Source organism: Lynx rufus, unplaced genomic scaffold (assembly GCF_022079265.1).
Source record: "Lynx rufus isolate CCGP_SWC_20201006 ecotype Redwood Valley unplaced genomic scaffold, mLynRuf1.p SCAF_6, whole genome shotgun sequence".
Classification (NCBI taxonomy): Eukaryota; Metazoa; Chordata; class Mammalia; order Carnivora; family Felidae; genus Lynx; species Lynx rufus.
In genome coordinates this window covers 44,623,323-44,640,346 of record NW_025814878.1, presented here as the reverse complement: position 1 = coordinate 44,640,346, position 17,024 = coordinate 44,623,323, and the positions used below count along the sequence as shown (strand labels likewise).

The 17,024-nt window shown below is 37.6% G+C and overlaps 1 pseudogene; it reads right to left on the bottom strand.

The window, feature by feature from the left end:
• Window positions 1-884: 884 nt before the first annotated feature.
• The window catches only part of LOC124529103 (CWF19-like protein 1), a 105,824-nt pseudogene continuing 89,684 nt past the window's right edge, over window positions 885-17,024 (bottom strand).

Below are 17,024 nucleotides of genomic sequence, written 5' to 3'. Positions count from 1 at the left end.
ACCTGTGTTTGAGGTAGAAAAGCAGGAAGTAGTCGCTTCCCCCTGTGGAGAAATGACTGTGATCAGAGGAAGCCAAGTAACATGTCCAAGGTCATAGAGTTAAGGAGGAGCACAGGTGGGACCCCTGAGTCCTTGATAAGTGCCCTTTACCCAATGCCTTGCTGGCCCCATAGATTTTCATGATGCCGAATGGGTGCAACTGAAGAGTGAGGTTCTTCTCTTTACTTCTTTTTTTTTCCCCCAGGGACATTTTTTTCAAGAAACATGTTCAGTTTGTCATCTGGGTAGCATTGTAAAGGAATATATAAGGATGAAATCTGGTTAGTAAATAGCGTATCTTTTATTTTTCTGAGTACTGATACCCATTAAAAATCAGGTTCTAGAATGCCTTTGTCTTATTCAATTTTGAGAAAGAGATCTGGAATAGCATGCTACACCCTTCCCTACAGCACACACACACACACACACGCACACACACACACACCCTGTCAGTATCACTGTATCAGCAATTAATAATAAATAAATAGTCAACCAGATACCTGCTAATTTAGTATAAAGCAAAAATATCAGAATTTGTGTTAACCCTACTCCAGATGCATTTTTTTTCATGGTAAAGCATTTGGATTTTATTTGATAATTTAAATGTTTTTTTTTTCTTGATTTTATTTTTAATGTTGATAAATACAATCTGTACTTGGAGCTGGATAACAGACAGGCTTTTAACATAAGGTTTTCAACCTAGAATGTGACTTTTTCCAAAAAAAATTTCAATATTAGGCTTTTTGCTGCAGACAGTTTCCATGAGAGTCTCCTGAGAAACTAGTTTCTTTAAAAACAGGTTGCTACTACTTCCTGTGAAATTCATAAAGTGGCTTTCCTTTTGCTCAGTCATCCAGAATGAAGTCAAAAGGCTCAAAGTCTCTCCAGAAGCTATAAGCCAGGGTCACCTCTTACCTTGCTTGTCTGACACTGCCTCCAGTCAGACCAGTCAGGGATATTAAGAATGGCTTCACTGGCCAGCACCTTCCTTCTCAACTGCAAGGGAAAAATTTTTGTTTTAATTCTGTGGAGAAGTTTCTCTCCTCTGTCAAGTTCAACATAAATATATGTTGCTCTCGGTTGTGCAATGGGCTTGATGTCAGAGTGCTCTGGATTTCCAACAGCTGGTTCTATTTGTTGTTCCTTTGCCTGGGTAACGAAGGCATCTTTAATGCCATTCTCGAAGCAGTGGCTGAGTGGCACGAAAATGACCTGTAGCTGGAGGTGATAGCTCTTATAATTTCTCTAAAATAAAACACACTATTTCCTTCAACTCTTAAAGAAAGGCCTCAGTGTAGTCTTATACTCCTCCACCTCTTCCGCCATCTTGCTGAATGAAAGGTCCATCACTGACTGATAGTGTCCGATGGGCAGGATGAGGACATGGTCATCAGCTAAGCCTCCTTTGACCAGGGAAAGGTAGCAATGTGGGTCAGTGTTGACCACCAAATGCTTTTCCACTTTAGGACTGGCAAGGCAAAACCAGCAAGGTCCTGGAAGCTAAGCAACTTTGGAGGCTGCTTTGGGTGAAGGTTAGTCCCTGCCTGTAGATGAATGCTTTCCTTCTCTGCTTCAGTCTATCTATCCCCTTAGCCATCTTCGAGAATAACAGAGTAGTTACAGATGATTAAAGAGATAAAAATGTACATAGATAGTCTTTAAAATCTCATGTAAGCAGGAATGGTTTCATCTTCTGTGTGTGGGTTGAATATAAAACACCTATTTAATTTTAACCATCATTATTGTGATCCAGCTTTGTGGAAGTGGGAGAGAGCCATCTGCTCAGAAAGGTGATTATGAGTAACACATAATGAAGCTTCATTCAAGCAGCACTGACTGGGGCAGAATTACATGGTGACCAAGACAGAGCTTGGAGATCAGGAAACAGAGCTTTGAATAGGAATTCTCCCACGTACCACCACTGTGACCTCAGACAATTAGTCTTTCTCCCTTCATCTACAAAATGACAACAATAGTGTCTACTTCATAGAGTTCTTGTGCAGATGAAATAAGAAAGTGCTTGTATAGCCCTGTGCATGATGGCACATCATATGCAGTCAATAAGAGGTTGCCCTTGTAAGAAATTTGCCAAGAACTTCATAAAACAAGATTTCCTACTGATGCAAGAACTTGTATATGTTTTTAAAACATCCCTGAGACTTTTGTTCTTTGACATAAAACTTAATATAAGCGCTAATACTGTAAATATTTGCCTGTTACATTACTGATAGTCATTATACATATGCATACATATACATGTACATATACATATATATATATCCTAACCCTACATTTCTTAATCTTTTCCTAGTCCTTACTTCTAGATATTCTGTCAAATTCCCCCAGATCATGACTATTTCACTCTGAGAAAAGATTAATTTGTTTACTCTTCTGTTCAGTGTCTCAGGGAACTGATTTCCATAAACTTGATTTTCCATACCCCCTTTGCCATTTGTTTTCTGGATAGATATGGCTAATGGGAGACCAAATAGAAAAAGTGGAGGACTAAGGGAGAGAAGCCAGGTTACTTCACTGCCTTTTTTCTTGGCTTTTGGCTATATATCTAGCATAGACTGAGTCTCCATAGTTCCATCCCTTTCTAGCAGACCTTCTCTCTGTGGCCACAATTTCTGTTGAGGCAATCCTTGCCATGATCCCAGTCCCCACCTGGGCCTTACTTTCATGAGTGGCTGTTTCTCTGTGGTTCCAGCTTCTGTCTAGATGCTCTGTATTCTTGGGCCTTTGAAGCATCAACTCTAGATGTCTCTTCAACTCTATAATAACTTTTGGGGCACCTGGGTGGCTCAGTCTGTTAAGTGTCGGGCTCTTGATTTCGGCTCAGGTCATGATCTCACAGTTAGTGAGTTCGAGCCCTGTGTCTGGCTCTGTGCTGACAGTGCAGGACCTGCTTGGGCTTCTCTCCCTCTCTCTCTTCTCCTCCCTATCTCAATATATATATGTATATATATATATACATATATATATATATATATGTATATATATATGTGTGTGTGTGTGTATGTGTGTGTGTATATGTATATATATATATATACGCACATATATATTTATATATGTATATGTATATATGTATATATATTAGATATAGATATAGATATATAGAAATAGAGATAGATAGATAGATAGAATGACTTTTGTCTGACACTAATCTTTGGCTCCTGATGTGAAATTCTGGGTGTCTTCACCATTCCCTGATTGTCCTGTAGACCTTCCTCCTCCTTTGTAGCTAGTAGTCTGTATTAATGTCCTCAATTAAACTACTTGGTTTGGATTCTCCCCTTGATTAACCCTGACAGATTCAATGATGGTAATTCCACAATTGTTTTCTCATCAACTGACCTAGTGTAGACATTTGATTTTTAGAATTTTTTATAGAATTTGAATTTCAGAGGTCATTTTTATTTATTCTATTTATTAAGTTTTTTGAAAGAGAGAGAGAGAGAGAGGGAGAGAGCATGTGCCTGTGCACTCATGCATGTGTGCAAGTGCCCTCACAAAGGGGGGGAGGGGCAGAGTGGAAGGGAGGGAGAGAATCTGAAGCAGGCTACACGCTCAGCCGAAGCCCCACCAGGGGGCTCAAACTCAGGACTGTGAGATCATGACCTGAGCTGAAATCAAGAGTCTGACACTTAGCTGACTGAGCCACCCAGGCACCTCAGAGGTCATTTTTAAAAGGTAAGTATTGAACTATGAGTCGTTTCTTTTTTTATTCAAGAAAGTTAAAAAAATGCCTGCTCCAGACTAGCTAAATAGAAATTCTGTGCCCAAGATCTATCGGTGAAAATGTACAATGAAGTCCAAGGCATGAGTACATTATCAAAGAAGAAAAGATTATTTTCATAATTTCTTCCTGTTAGTATTATAGTTCATAATATTTTGGAATTTTAAGCAGGAATAATTTAATTCGTTTTGAGTTTATCCTAAATAAAAGAACTTGAATTCTAAACTAAACCTCAAAATTTGTGTATTAAGATATATTTTTTTCCCTGTGACTTTCATGCATGTAGTTCCCACAAATTTAATAAACAAAAGAAAAAATATGAATCAAATACTAGAAAAAATTATAACTAATCTCAGAATATAAATTTTCTGCTAAATTACAGAGAATATCATAAAATAAGCCTGATATTTTCAACTTGCTGTTTAACTCAATGCAAAAGAATCAAACTTATGACTTCCTTTAACTTTGTAGATCATTTGTAATTTAAGGGGAAAATTTCTGTCCAAAATGAAAAGGGTGGATTGAATTCTGAAGTTCAAGAAAATCATATTAACCTAACATCTCAAGTATAATAAAACCAGATTCTCTTAGGCAACCAGAGGGCTATATACATAAGTTTTCATTTTTGTGCAGATGGGTTGCATTCAAAAGGAAAGAGAACATGAAATAGGGTGTCCTGAGACATATACTTTTGTTTAATTGCCTAAATTGGTTCTTTTCTGTTGCCCATGGTCATTGGGAAAATATTAATATATCAGGGTTATGGAACTTGTCTAAAGTTGCAGAATATCTACTCTGATGGATTTATGTGACCAGCGGTGTTACTGTAAATAAATAAATTTATTAAATTGATCATTTTAAGCAAAAATACACTGAGGTAAGCTAAGAATTATCTGAGTTGGTGCAGCTGGTGCTTAGCAAATGTTATTGACCTTGAAAAATATTGCAATTCGCCAACAATAATAAAGCTCTAATTAAAAAATGGTTATTCAGGAAGGAAATCAACATTAATGAGAACATTTCTTAAAACTGTCTCTCAAAGTAATATACCCATAAAAATAAGTCAATTAGGAAAAAATGTAGTGTTTCAATGGTACATAAAGAGTTTGTAAAAGAAGAAACTAGGTCCAAGACTTAGACAGCTGTGGATTCCATCATTATAAAAATGTAATATACTAATGGAAAAATATGTTTAAAGGTTGATGCAATTGTAAAAGGAACTAGGAAACATCTTATGAGAAGAGGTAAATTAATACAATACTTATTTATTTATTTTTTAAGTTGATAGACTATTTTCTATTAGTTTTAGTTTACAGAAAACTGAGCAGAAAATATGGAGAATTCCCATACACCCATTCTCTCCCCTGAGCATAGTTTTCCTTATTATTAAACCTTGCATTAATGTGAATATTTGTTACAATTGATGAGCCCATGTTGATACATCATTATCTGAAGTTAACAGTTTAGAGTTCACTCTTCGTTCTGTGTATTCTATGAGTTTTGACAAATGTGTAATATATATCTCTACATTACAGTACCATGAAGGATAGTTTCACTGCTCTAAAAATCCCCTGTGCTCTCTATACACCCTTACCTCTGCCTCTCCCAACCTCTGGCAACCACTGATATTTTACTGTCTTCATAGTTTCACCTTTTCCAGAATGTTCTATGATAGAAATTATACAGTATGCAGCCTTTTCAGATTGAATTCTTTCACTTGCCAACATGCATGTAAGCTTTCTCCATGTCTTCTCATGGCTTGATAGCTCATTTATTTTTATTGCTGAAAAATATCTCCTTGCATGGATACACCACAGTTTGTTATCCATTCACCTAATGAAGGACATGTTATGCTTCCAAGTTTTAGCAATCATAAGTAAAGCTGTTATACATATCCATGTGCAGTTTTTGTGTGGACCTAAGTTATAACTCATTTGGGTATTTCTAGGATTTTTAATATTTGTAACAGTTTTATAAAAATTTTATGCTATAAATTAAAAAATTCAACTAGGTTGACCAATTTTCAGAAAAAAATATATATAAGCAAACGTCCCTAAAGAAGAATTAGAAGGGCTGAATTGTCCTGTAATTACTAGAAAATTGAATCAGTAGTCAAAAATATTTCCACTAAGAAAATCCCAAGCACAGAGTCTCTATCAAGTCAAACCAGTGTTCAAGTAACAAATTATTTCAATCTTAATCAAACTTTTTCAGGGCACTGAAAACTTACTTATGAGGCTAGTGTGATTTTAATACCATAATGCAACAAAGATGGTAAAAAAAGAAAATCATGAGCAAAATTTATTTATGAAACATAGATGCAAAAATCATAAGTAATATGATTAGCAAAAAGCATTTAGAACATATGTATAAAGTGTAAGTGGCATAATCCATGATGACAAAGTTGATTTTACTTCAGGAAGATAAAGTTGTATCAATATGAAAAAGTTAATTAGTATAATTTGCCATATTATGAAATTAAAGATCATAAGATACCTCAACAATTACAAAAAGAGCACTTAATTCGTTGATGTTGATGTTATTGAAAAATTAGACACAGAGGGGAACTTCCTTAATATGACTCTAAATCAGTGGTAAACTTTATACACAGTGAGAACCCACTGAAGGCTCTACCTCTGAGTTCAGAAAGAAGACTGAGATTCCAAGCAATACCTCTTTTATTTGATATTTTACCAGTGTTTCTAACTAGTGCAGAATGACAAGAAAAAGAAATAAGTGTGTAAGGATTGGAAGGAATAAGGAAATAAAAACTCATTTGCAAATCATTTGCAAAGGAATAACCAAAAATACTTACAAATAAATTATTGCAATCAATACAAGAGTAAGGAGAAGTTGCTAAATAAAAATCTGCATAGTCAAATAAATTATGTTCCTAAGTTACAGTAATAAATGTAAGAATACAAACAGAAAGTTTAAAGGTAACATTTATAATAACACCAAGCATACAAACTACGTAAAAACATACCTGGCGGAATGTGTTCAAGAATTCTGTGAGAAAAATTTTAAGATTTATTAAAAGACTTTAACCAACATGTAAGTGAAAAGATAAATTATATTAATTTATTCCCCCAAATGATTCCAGTTCAGAATCATAGCATGTTCTTGCCATGGAAATTGACAAGCTGATTCTAAAATTTATATGTAAAGTCAGAGGGTGCATATAACTAGACAGTGTTGAAATAGAGGAATTAGTGCAAAGACTTGCTTTATTGGATATTAAAACTCATTACACAGCTATGATAATTAAGGTAATGTTGTGTGGGTACAGAGAGAGACTAATGAAATAAAATGGAGGGCCCAGAAGAAGACGCATAGTTATACAGACATACATGTGACAGAGATGGCCTGAAAGATTGGTGGACGATGAACAATCTCTTCCAAAAATACTGTTCAGACCAAATGTATCCATCTGAACAACAAATCAAAATACTATTTTACAACACACATAAAATCAAGTCTGGGCTGATTAAAGATCTGAGTGGAAAAGACAAAATTATCAACACAGGAAAATATCTTCATGATGTCAGGGGGAGCAAATGATCTATATCTGTTGGCTTCGGCTGGAGTATAAATTATGAAAAAATATACTAGTAGTCCACCAGTAATATTCTTAGAATTGAGTTTTTCATTCTTTTATGTTTTAACATGTAACTTTTATGTTTTAATATGTATACTTTAAAGCATTGTTTCATGAAGAAAATATAAAGCACTTCAAATGTAAAACAGTATAACAGCAATATTTCCTCAGCATTGCACAGTGAAAAATACAAAATTTGTATAAAGGCCTTTGTATATGCATTGTAGTAAAACTTTAGTGTAGGAATATCTAATAGACTTGAAACATTCTTTGCCATTTACTTTATCTAACTGTTTCTATTTTGTTATTCAAATAATATTACAAGTTGACAATTTATTTCTAAAATATAAAAATAAAAATATGTGAGAAGGGAAATAATAAAAATGCCAAGTAAGATGTGTATGTGCACTTTGAAAATTAATTTTCTATTTTGCTTTATCAAATATGATTTGATTTAAAGACTACTTTTACTTGCAAAAGACTAATTACAGAGCTATGATAATTAAGATAATGTGGTGTGAGTACAGAGATAGACTAATGAAATAAAATGGAGGGCCCAGAAGCAGATGCATGGGTATACAGACATATATGTGACAGAGATGACCGTATTTATGTGAGATCATAAGGGTAGGGCCTTCATTCTATGGGGCTCGTGCCCTTATAAGATGAGGAGACACTGTCATGTGAGGGCACAATGAAAAGAGGATCCTTTGCAAGCCAGGAAACATTCTCACCAGGAACCACTGAGCTGGCACCTTGACTCTAGGTTTCCCAGCCTCCAGAGCTGTGAGAAAATAAATTTCTGTTGTTGAAGCCACTCAGTCTATAGTATTTTGTTATGACAGCCCAAGCTGACTAATACAAGACCTAAACATGCACAGCCATAAAACCTAACCCTCTCTGCCTAAATGTAGCATTTATGACACCTGGCATTTGTTCCATAATAATAAGCCTTTCCTTTCTGTCACCATTTGTAATTAATTAGCAGAGTTCCTTACAAACAATATGTATTCCATCCCTATTTTTTCAACCACTTTTATCATTTCACTGATCATCCAAAAGTTAATGAATCAAAACATCCATTTACTCTGCTCATAATCTTGTGGGTCTTGCATACAGGTCTCAGCTGGGGAGTTCTATTCTTCTAGTTCGTCTGGTCGTAGCTGGGATTCCACATGTGTTGGCAGCCACCTAAAGGTCTGCCTGGCAGAGGTGTCTCTGGAGGGTGGCTGGTCACCAGCTGGGACAACAAAAGTGATTGGGCTGCATGCATCTCACCCTCCGGCAGGCTAGCCTAGACCTATTTACATGGCAATTCCAGCATTCCAAGAAGCCAGGCCAAGCCTAGGCTTACGACTTGAACTCTGTTCCTTCCACCTCAGACTGTTGTCCAAATCAACTCAAAAGACTAGGCCAGATTGAAGGGACAGAGAAGACCAAAAGCCGAGCATTGTGGCCATTTTTGCCATCTACCACAATTAAACAATGCATATGGATATTCAAATAGCATAGCTGAGGTAGTGATGGTGTTCCATCCCAACTGCCATGGCAGAGATGGCCAACAGTAATCTAAGGCAACGAAAATTGTCTTTTTAATTAGTTGATGGCATGACAGCCTATTCAAGTTACAAAAAATCTTCCAGAGGCGTAAAATCTTAACTCCTGGAGGGTGGTAGTCCTTTCCATTCCTTTGTGAATTAACCTTATCCATATCTGAAGCTCAAAGGAAGTAAACCTGTTTTTAAAAATCTATGCACTAATATTTTCCTTGTTACATGGAGTGATCTCTTAAATAGGTTGATCTAGGCTAGTGAGAATTTCCAGAAACCTTCCATAATCAGCCTAATAGAAGCATGCATTTTGAGGCTGAAATAATAAAGCAATATGCTTTTTTGTCTCCCAACTGCTCTGCAAATCTCTGTGTGCTAGTTTTTCCCTGCCCTTGGATGAAATCTCAAAGAAGCTCCGAGATAATAAAGCCCTCTAGGCTCTTTGACCCCTAAAACAGTTTTAGACCAATAATTAGTATGTTCAGTCCCAAGTAGTAATAGAAACTCCAAATTTTATTCTAGGTTAACTCTTCCATCCTTGTATTAATTAGGATGGATCAGGTTATACTGTGGTAACAGACAAACCCCCAGTAGTTTTGGGTTTTTGTTTGTTTGGTTGTTTTTGTTTGTTTACTTACCCTAAGTCCTCTCCAGACCAAAGTAGTATCTCCTCTTTGCAGTAACTCAGCAACAAAACCCATCTATCTTGGGATGCTGCCATTTTGATATGGCACCTCCTTACTGCTGCTGTGCAAGGGTCACACAGAGTCTTCTCGCTGCTACCGTTTGAAAGCGACACATGGCATTTCCAGTCCCATTTCTTCAGTTGCGCATGGTCACATGCCCCATGTAAATGAAAGGGTCTGGAAGTTGTGCCTTTCATAATTAGAAAAAGAAACTAGAACGATATTGATGAGTTCTACTTCTGGGGGCCCTACCACTCTCCCTGCTTGCGCCTGCTAGGAATAGGAGATATGGGAGACTTCGTTTCTATTTTATTGCCTCGTGTTTCTGCCCCTGATCCTCTACCCCCACAGTTCATAAAATCAAGGTATAGATGCCATTACTCCTCCAAGATGGAACGAAGAAGAGAAGGGAAAGTAAGGGGCAGTAATGGCCTTACTTTCCTGGGACTGTTGTGAGCTGGTGAAACACTGTCTGGCTTGGCCAGTGTTTTACAATGGATTCTTTCTTCTGTCGTGGGCTGCATAGGTTCTTTGGAGGTTCTCCCATTACTGAAGACTGCTCACTGGTAGTTCTCTGACATTTTCCCACTGACAATTTTCAACTCTTGTTGGTCCGTCTATACCTGGGTCTCTACCACACTTCCTGGACAAAGTCCCTTTGTCTGACTGAGGTCTGACACAAGGTCACTTTTCCCTAGTTCAGAGGAAAATCACGCACATCGACTTGTTGATAGAAAAGATTATATCCCACATTGAAGCCGTCTTCTTGGCTACCATCATCCACTTTACCCACTTCCAGGCTTTTAAATTCTTCAGCTCTGGGACAGACACCAGTCTTCTGTATCACCCATGCTTCAAGAAATATAAATCAAGTCGGACGCCTGGGTGGCATAGTTGGTTAAGCGTCTGACTCTTGATTTTGGCTCAGGTCATGATTTCACAGTTTGTGAGTCCCAGCTCCACCTGCTCCACCTTGGGCTCTATGCTGGCAGCAAGGAACCTGCTTGGGATTCTCTCTCTCTCTCTCTCTCTCTCTCTCTCTCTCTCTGTCCCTCCCCCACTCGTGCTCTCTATCTCTCAAAATAAATAAATAAACATTAAAAATGTAAATCAAGTCTTCTGATTCATCCTCTTAGTGTCATCGGGTGAACTGGGGAGACCTGGGCCCCGGGGCCTCAACCCAGCCAGACTTGGAAGAGTCACTGAAGATTCTTGGTTTTGTCTCAAGAAGAGAAGGAATTCAAGGACAGACACACAGCACAGATGAGTAACATAAGCAGGAAAATTTATTAAAGCAAAAAGTACACTTTCAAGCTAAGAGAGTGGGCTAATTCAAGAGAGGGAGACAGCTGCATCCCTGGGACGTGAGTTTCTGTCTTTTTATCTGCAATTGTTAACTAGGGGGTAGAATACTCATTATTTGGAGTGATAAGCAGGGTTTCAAGCTTTTTCTTCCTAATTTGGTCACAGTATCCATCATCTTGGGCCTGTCTGATTGAGCTTCTTGTGGAGTGCTACCAGGACAGGCCTTTGACCTTGCCTGGCTGGCCATGACTTCCTCCTTGCTGCCCTCCAGGTAGCCTGTTAGAGCCTCAATGTCTACTCTAACATTAGCATCCCTTTTAACTAGTCTTCATTGTCCCATTCTTATTCTTGTATTTCACTGTGTTTCACAGTATATCATATAGATATTATAAAAATAAATTGAGTTCTATCACTCCCTACTTAAGACTTACAGTGGTTTCCCATTGCACTTAGAAGAAATTTATACCCTGCCCTATAAGGTTATGTCTGATTTAGTCCTTGTCTATCTTTCAACCTTACTTTATATCAGTGGTTTCCAAACATTTTCGATATTAGATTTACATGGTATGCTTTAAGGGAAAAAAAAAGAAAAGAAATCCTGATGCCTTGGTTTTACACTTTGCTATTTAAATGAGAATATCTGAAGGTAGCAGTCAGACATCATTGCTATTATTTTTTTTTAATTTTTTAAAAGGTTTATTATTTTTGAGAGAGAGAGAGACAGAGCATGAGCAGGGGAGGGGCAGAGAGAGAGGGAGACACAGAATCGGAAGCAGGCTCCAGGCTCTGAGCCATCAGCCCAGAGCCCGATGCACGGCCCGAACTCACTGATGGTGAGATCATGACCTGAGCCGAAGTCGGACGCTTAACCAACTGAGCCACCCAGGCGCCCCCAGACATCATTATTTTTTAAAGATACCCACATGATTCCAGTGTGCAGCAAAGTTTGGCAACTCCTGTTTTACACCATTCTCCCTTGCTTCCTAAGCTCTACTTTCATTGGCATTCTTTTCATTTCCTAAAGGTTTTCTGGCATAATAAACAATATATATGGTCTTTGTCCTCATTTCCTGGCACAGGAAAACCCTTGGCATTTCCTAAGTGATAGGACTGTCTTCATTATGCTACTGAGGTGAGCCAAGGTGCGCTACTAGATAGCTTCAGGAAGGCAGCTGCTCACTGAAAAGAACAAGCGCCAGATTAGAAGGTGGGAACTTTGATTCAGCCCAATACCGTTGGAGGAAAGGGAGGTTAGAAAATGAATTCAGTCACCTAGCCAATGATTAATCAATCATGCCTATGTAATGAAACTTTCTTTTTTTTTTTATTACTTTGATGATAATGATGATGATGACGGTGATGATGGTGACAGTAAAGTTACTTTTAACTACTGCTCGACTGTCTTGTTGAGAAAATCAATATAAACATATATTCCCCGAAATGATGCCAAAAAAAAAAAAGAATACTGGTAAAGAAAAAAGTCCTTTACACTGCATTTATATATTTACTGACGGAAAATTATTGAAAGTTGCCATGCATAGTGACAGTATTTCCACAAAGCAAAATGAACGTGAAACTGCTCTCTCGGAGCACAGGAGCTTTCTAGTTTGGCATGCCTCTAAGGCCATGTTCTGTGTAATGAACTCCCTATTCCACTACCTCACTCTTTTTGAATCACTTATAAAGGCATACTCACACACCGTGCCTTGATGTTATTTGGCTCTATTCTTCTCCGAAACACAATCTAAACACCAGTGAAGTTTCATAACAATATTCTGTTGTAAAATGTTCACTTAGATAAGAGGTCATCACACTTTGGTCTACTGGCCTAATCTGAATCCCCCCTCCCCGCACAATTTTTAAATAAAGTTTTATTGTAACATAGTCATGCGTCAATTTTTTTTTGTTATTGCCCGTGGCTGCTTTCTTGCTATAATGGCAGAGTCAAGTAGCTGTGATAGAGATTGTATGGCCCATAAAGCCTGAAACATTTACCATCCAGTCCTTTAGAGAAAGAGTGTGCTGACTCTTCGTTGAAACAATTGACATTATCTCTGAAATGAAAGAATGCGTATGCACAAAATTCTCTCAGTACTCCCCTGATACTTGAGACTGTATCTGTGGATCCCAGGTTTAGAAATCTTCATCTATTTCCTTGAAAGCACTGATCCGAATTACTTTCCTCTAGTCAATGTTGCATCTCCAAAAGCAAAACTACAGTTTGAGAAGTAAAGGATGCTTTTCCTTACATTTTGTCCCAAAGTCTGAGAGGTGTAGTTTGTAGGCTGGCAGGGAGAAACTATCTGTGTGAAGATATTTGTGAAATTCAACAGCTTATTTACTAGCTTCTTTTGCAGGAGAATTTTAAGGCAGGTATTTGAGACATGTTGCAGAAAAATCTTTCAGAATTTCTCTCTTACGTTTAGCTTCACGTGTATTTATAGATGGGTTTATGCTGAACTTATGGTAGTAATATGATGAGATTTTGGCCTCTATTTTTCAAAAATTTTCTCAACTGAAATATATACTAATCTGAGAACATTTCTCTAAACATGCATTAATTTTTTTTTAATGTTTATTTATTTTTGAGAGAGAGAGACAGACAGACAGAGTGCAAGCGGGTGAGGGGCAGAGAGAGAGGGAAACAGAATCTGAAACAGGCTCCAGGCTCTGAGCTGTCAGCACAGAGCCTGATGCAGAGCCCGAACCCATGAACTATGAGATCATGCCCTGAGCCAAAGTTGGATGCTTAACCTACTGAGCCACCCAGGCGCCCCTAAAGATGAATTTTTTTTAAGATCAAAGAAAAATGGGCATTACTTTTGGCCAAAATGAACTGACTTTCTAAGCATCAAAGCTGTTTAAAGTGTTTTGAAAATACAATTTTGCTATTCATTTGTTTTCCCTTTAGAATCAGTGTATCGTGCATGCCAGCTATGATACTTTGCTTTGGATGGGATGCTAAAGAGTGATCTCAGTTCAAATAGGTTGAAATCCCTCATTAGATACTAAACAGCAGCATGAGGGAAATTGGTTTCTTTTAATCTTTCACATAAAGAGGCAATCTCTTTATATGCAAATACAGCGTTTTGCATATTGATTGTATTTTCTGATGATTGAACTTACACATTTATAAGCTAAATGTCATTCTTTTAAAAGAGGGTGCACAGTAAATATCAATTTCCATAATTTCCCCTAACAAGTTACTACTCCAGCGTGCCAAACACTCTTAACAGTGCAATTCATGTCTTCTTTTTATACTTCTGTAAATGCATAAAGAATTCTTAGCATTCAAACCAAACAGCAAGGAAACTCCTCTCTTCCATGTCCAATGTAAATTCTCATCCTGTATTTGGGGAGTAAGGTGACCAAGTTGCCCTGGTTTGCCGGGAACTTTCCTGGTTACAATGATTCAAGTTTACACCCAAGGATACCTCTTATTCCTGGGCAAAATGGATGGTTGGTAATTTGGAGTGCTGATGGTGACCTGTGTTTTTTTATATACTTTTAAATTTGTATGTAATTTCAAACTTTTAGAGAAGCTGAATACGTGTGTGTGTGTGTGCATGTGTGTGCGTGTGTGTGTCCACACACACACACACGCACACACACACGCCTTTTACTCAGATGAGTAACTGCTTAATTTTTCGCCACTTGTTTACTTAAAGTAATTCTTTCATACCTAGCACATTAGGTTTAAACTAAATTAAATACTGCCCTTTGTCTTTTCTGGATGCTCACGTTATAATAGGGATCCGTATTATAACTACCAATATAATTTATGCATTTAAAATTTATTTCTTGGGACTTGGACCTTAATGATCTTTTCCAGTAGTTGATAATTATTGTATGTTTACTTAAAAGACATATTGTTGGTCATGTTTATGATTCCTTTGTGGCTGACTCTGGTTTGGAATGACAACCCTAAACAGTACATTGTTCCTATGGGAAACTCCATCTGCTTGAGAGTGATTCACTTTTATAGATGTGGCTTGTGGTGAGAATCTGGACTGTCTTCCTCTGCTTACATCTAAACAAGCTGGGGTTCACCCACAGATAGACTTCCCATGAAAGATCCTATGAGAAAGAAGGGAGAAAACAATCTGAAAGTAGTAGTCTCCAATGTTGAGGGGAAAAGGAAAAAAAATAGTAGAGAAAGAAAGGAAAAAAGGGTCATCTGAAAGTAGAGGAGAGTAGAGACAGAAAGAAGGCAGAAAAATGCGAGCTAAGTGATAGGTGAAATACGGAAAGTACTTTCAGAAAAACAACTTATATATCATCAGAAACCCCGTTTACTATTTCAAAACTACCAACACAAGAACTTTTATATTTTTAAAATCACCCCTATTCTTCATAATCACTTCTTATCTATGCTATTTTGTTTTATGGCACCACAAACGTACCAGTTTAGGCAGATACCACAGAAAGATATGAGCACCAGGAGAAGAGAACAAAGACTGTGGGTTAAGCACTGTGCAAAATGTCATAATGATAAACGGATTAGATGCATGCTATATATGAGGAACAAGATTTTAAGCCAAAGATTGAAAAAGTTCTAAATAGTTGGATTGATAATAAATGAATGACATTGTTCATGAGGCTGTACTGATTTTTTAATTTTTGCTGAAATTCCAGCATTTTATTGGCCTGAGCAGAATTGCATGTAGCTGGAACCAGGTTGATTTATATGTGGAGGGTTACTACTAATATGGTCACAATTTCCACTTAAATGAACGTCTGTAAATAGTAAAATATCCTAATAAAATAGTGTCTTTTAAATACGCCAAGATGGATTGATCACCAAATATTATCCTTTCTCTCTCTTTCTTTCTTTCTTTCTTTCTTTCTTTCTTTCTTTCTTTCTTTCTTTCTTTTTTTTTGTTAAAGTGTTTTACCTGCTCAATTCAGGGTCATTCCATCACCCTCCCCTCCCCTCCCCTCCCTTCCCCTCCCCTCCCCTCCCTTCCCCTCTCCTCCCTTCCCTTCCCCTTCCCCTTCCCCTTCCCCTTCCCCTTCCCCTTCCCCTTCCCCTTCCCCTTCCCCTTCCCATCCTTCTCAGATAATCCTTGCCATCTTCCTTTTAGGGTGAGTCACATTTCTTCTTTTTTATACCATTACTGAAATGTTATAGACTAGTACATGAAGTATGGTCCACTGACATGATGCAGTCACACAATGCCTGTTTTGAGGACTTGTATAGAAAGTTTGCTCAATGCCATAATGCTCAGAATGTTCCTATTCTTGGACAATACATGTTATCTCTGAAGGTGTGATTCAGATGTTTAAACTGTGAGAACAGGTTTCTGATTGTCTCTTGATCACTGTCATTATGGTGCTGTGCCTTATTTCCAGACCTGGATATCTTTTCTTTCTTTTTTTTTTTAGTTTAATTTTTAAAATTTACATCTAAATTAGTGTATAGTGCAACAATGATTTCAGGAGTAGATTCCTTAATACCCCTTACCCATTTAGCCATCCCCCCTCCCACAACCCCTCCAGTAACCCTCTATTTGTTCCCCATATTTATGAGTCTCTTATGCTTTGTCCCCCTCCCTGTTTTTATATTATTTTTGTTTCCTTTCCCTTAAGTTCATCTGTTTTGTCTCTTAAAGTCCTCATATGAGTGAAGTCATATGATTTTTGTCTTTCTCTGACTGACTAATTTCACTTAGCATAATACCCTGCAGTTCCATCCACGTAGTTGCAAAGGGCAAGATTTCATTCTTTTTGATTGCCGAGTAATACTCCATTGTATATACATACCACATCTTCTTTATCCATTCATCCATCGATGGACATTTGGGCTCTTTCCATAGTTTGGCTATTGCTGATGGTGCTGCTATAAACATGGGGGTGCATGTGTCCCTTTGAAACAGACCACCTGTATCCCTTGGATAAATGCCTAGTAGTGCAATTGCTGGGTTGTAGGGTAATTCTATTTTTAGTTTTTTGAGGAACCTCCATACTGTTTTCCAGAGTGGCTGCACCAGCTTGCATTCCCACCAACAATGCAAAAGAGATCCTCTTTCTCTGCATCCCACCAACATTTGTTGTTGCCTGAGTTGTTAATGTTAGCCATTCTGACAGGTGTAAGGTGGTATCTCATT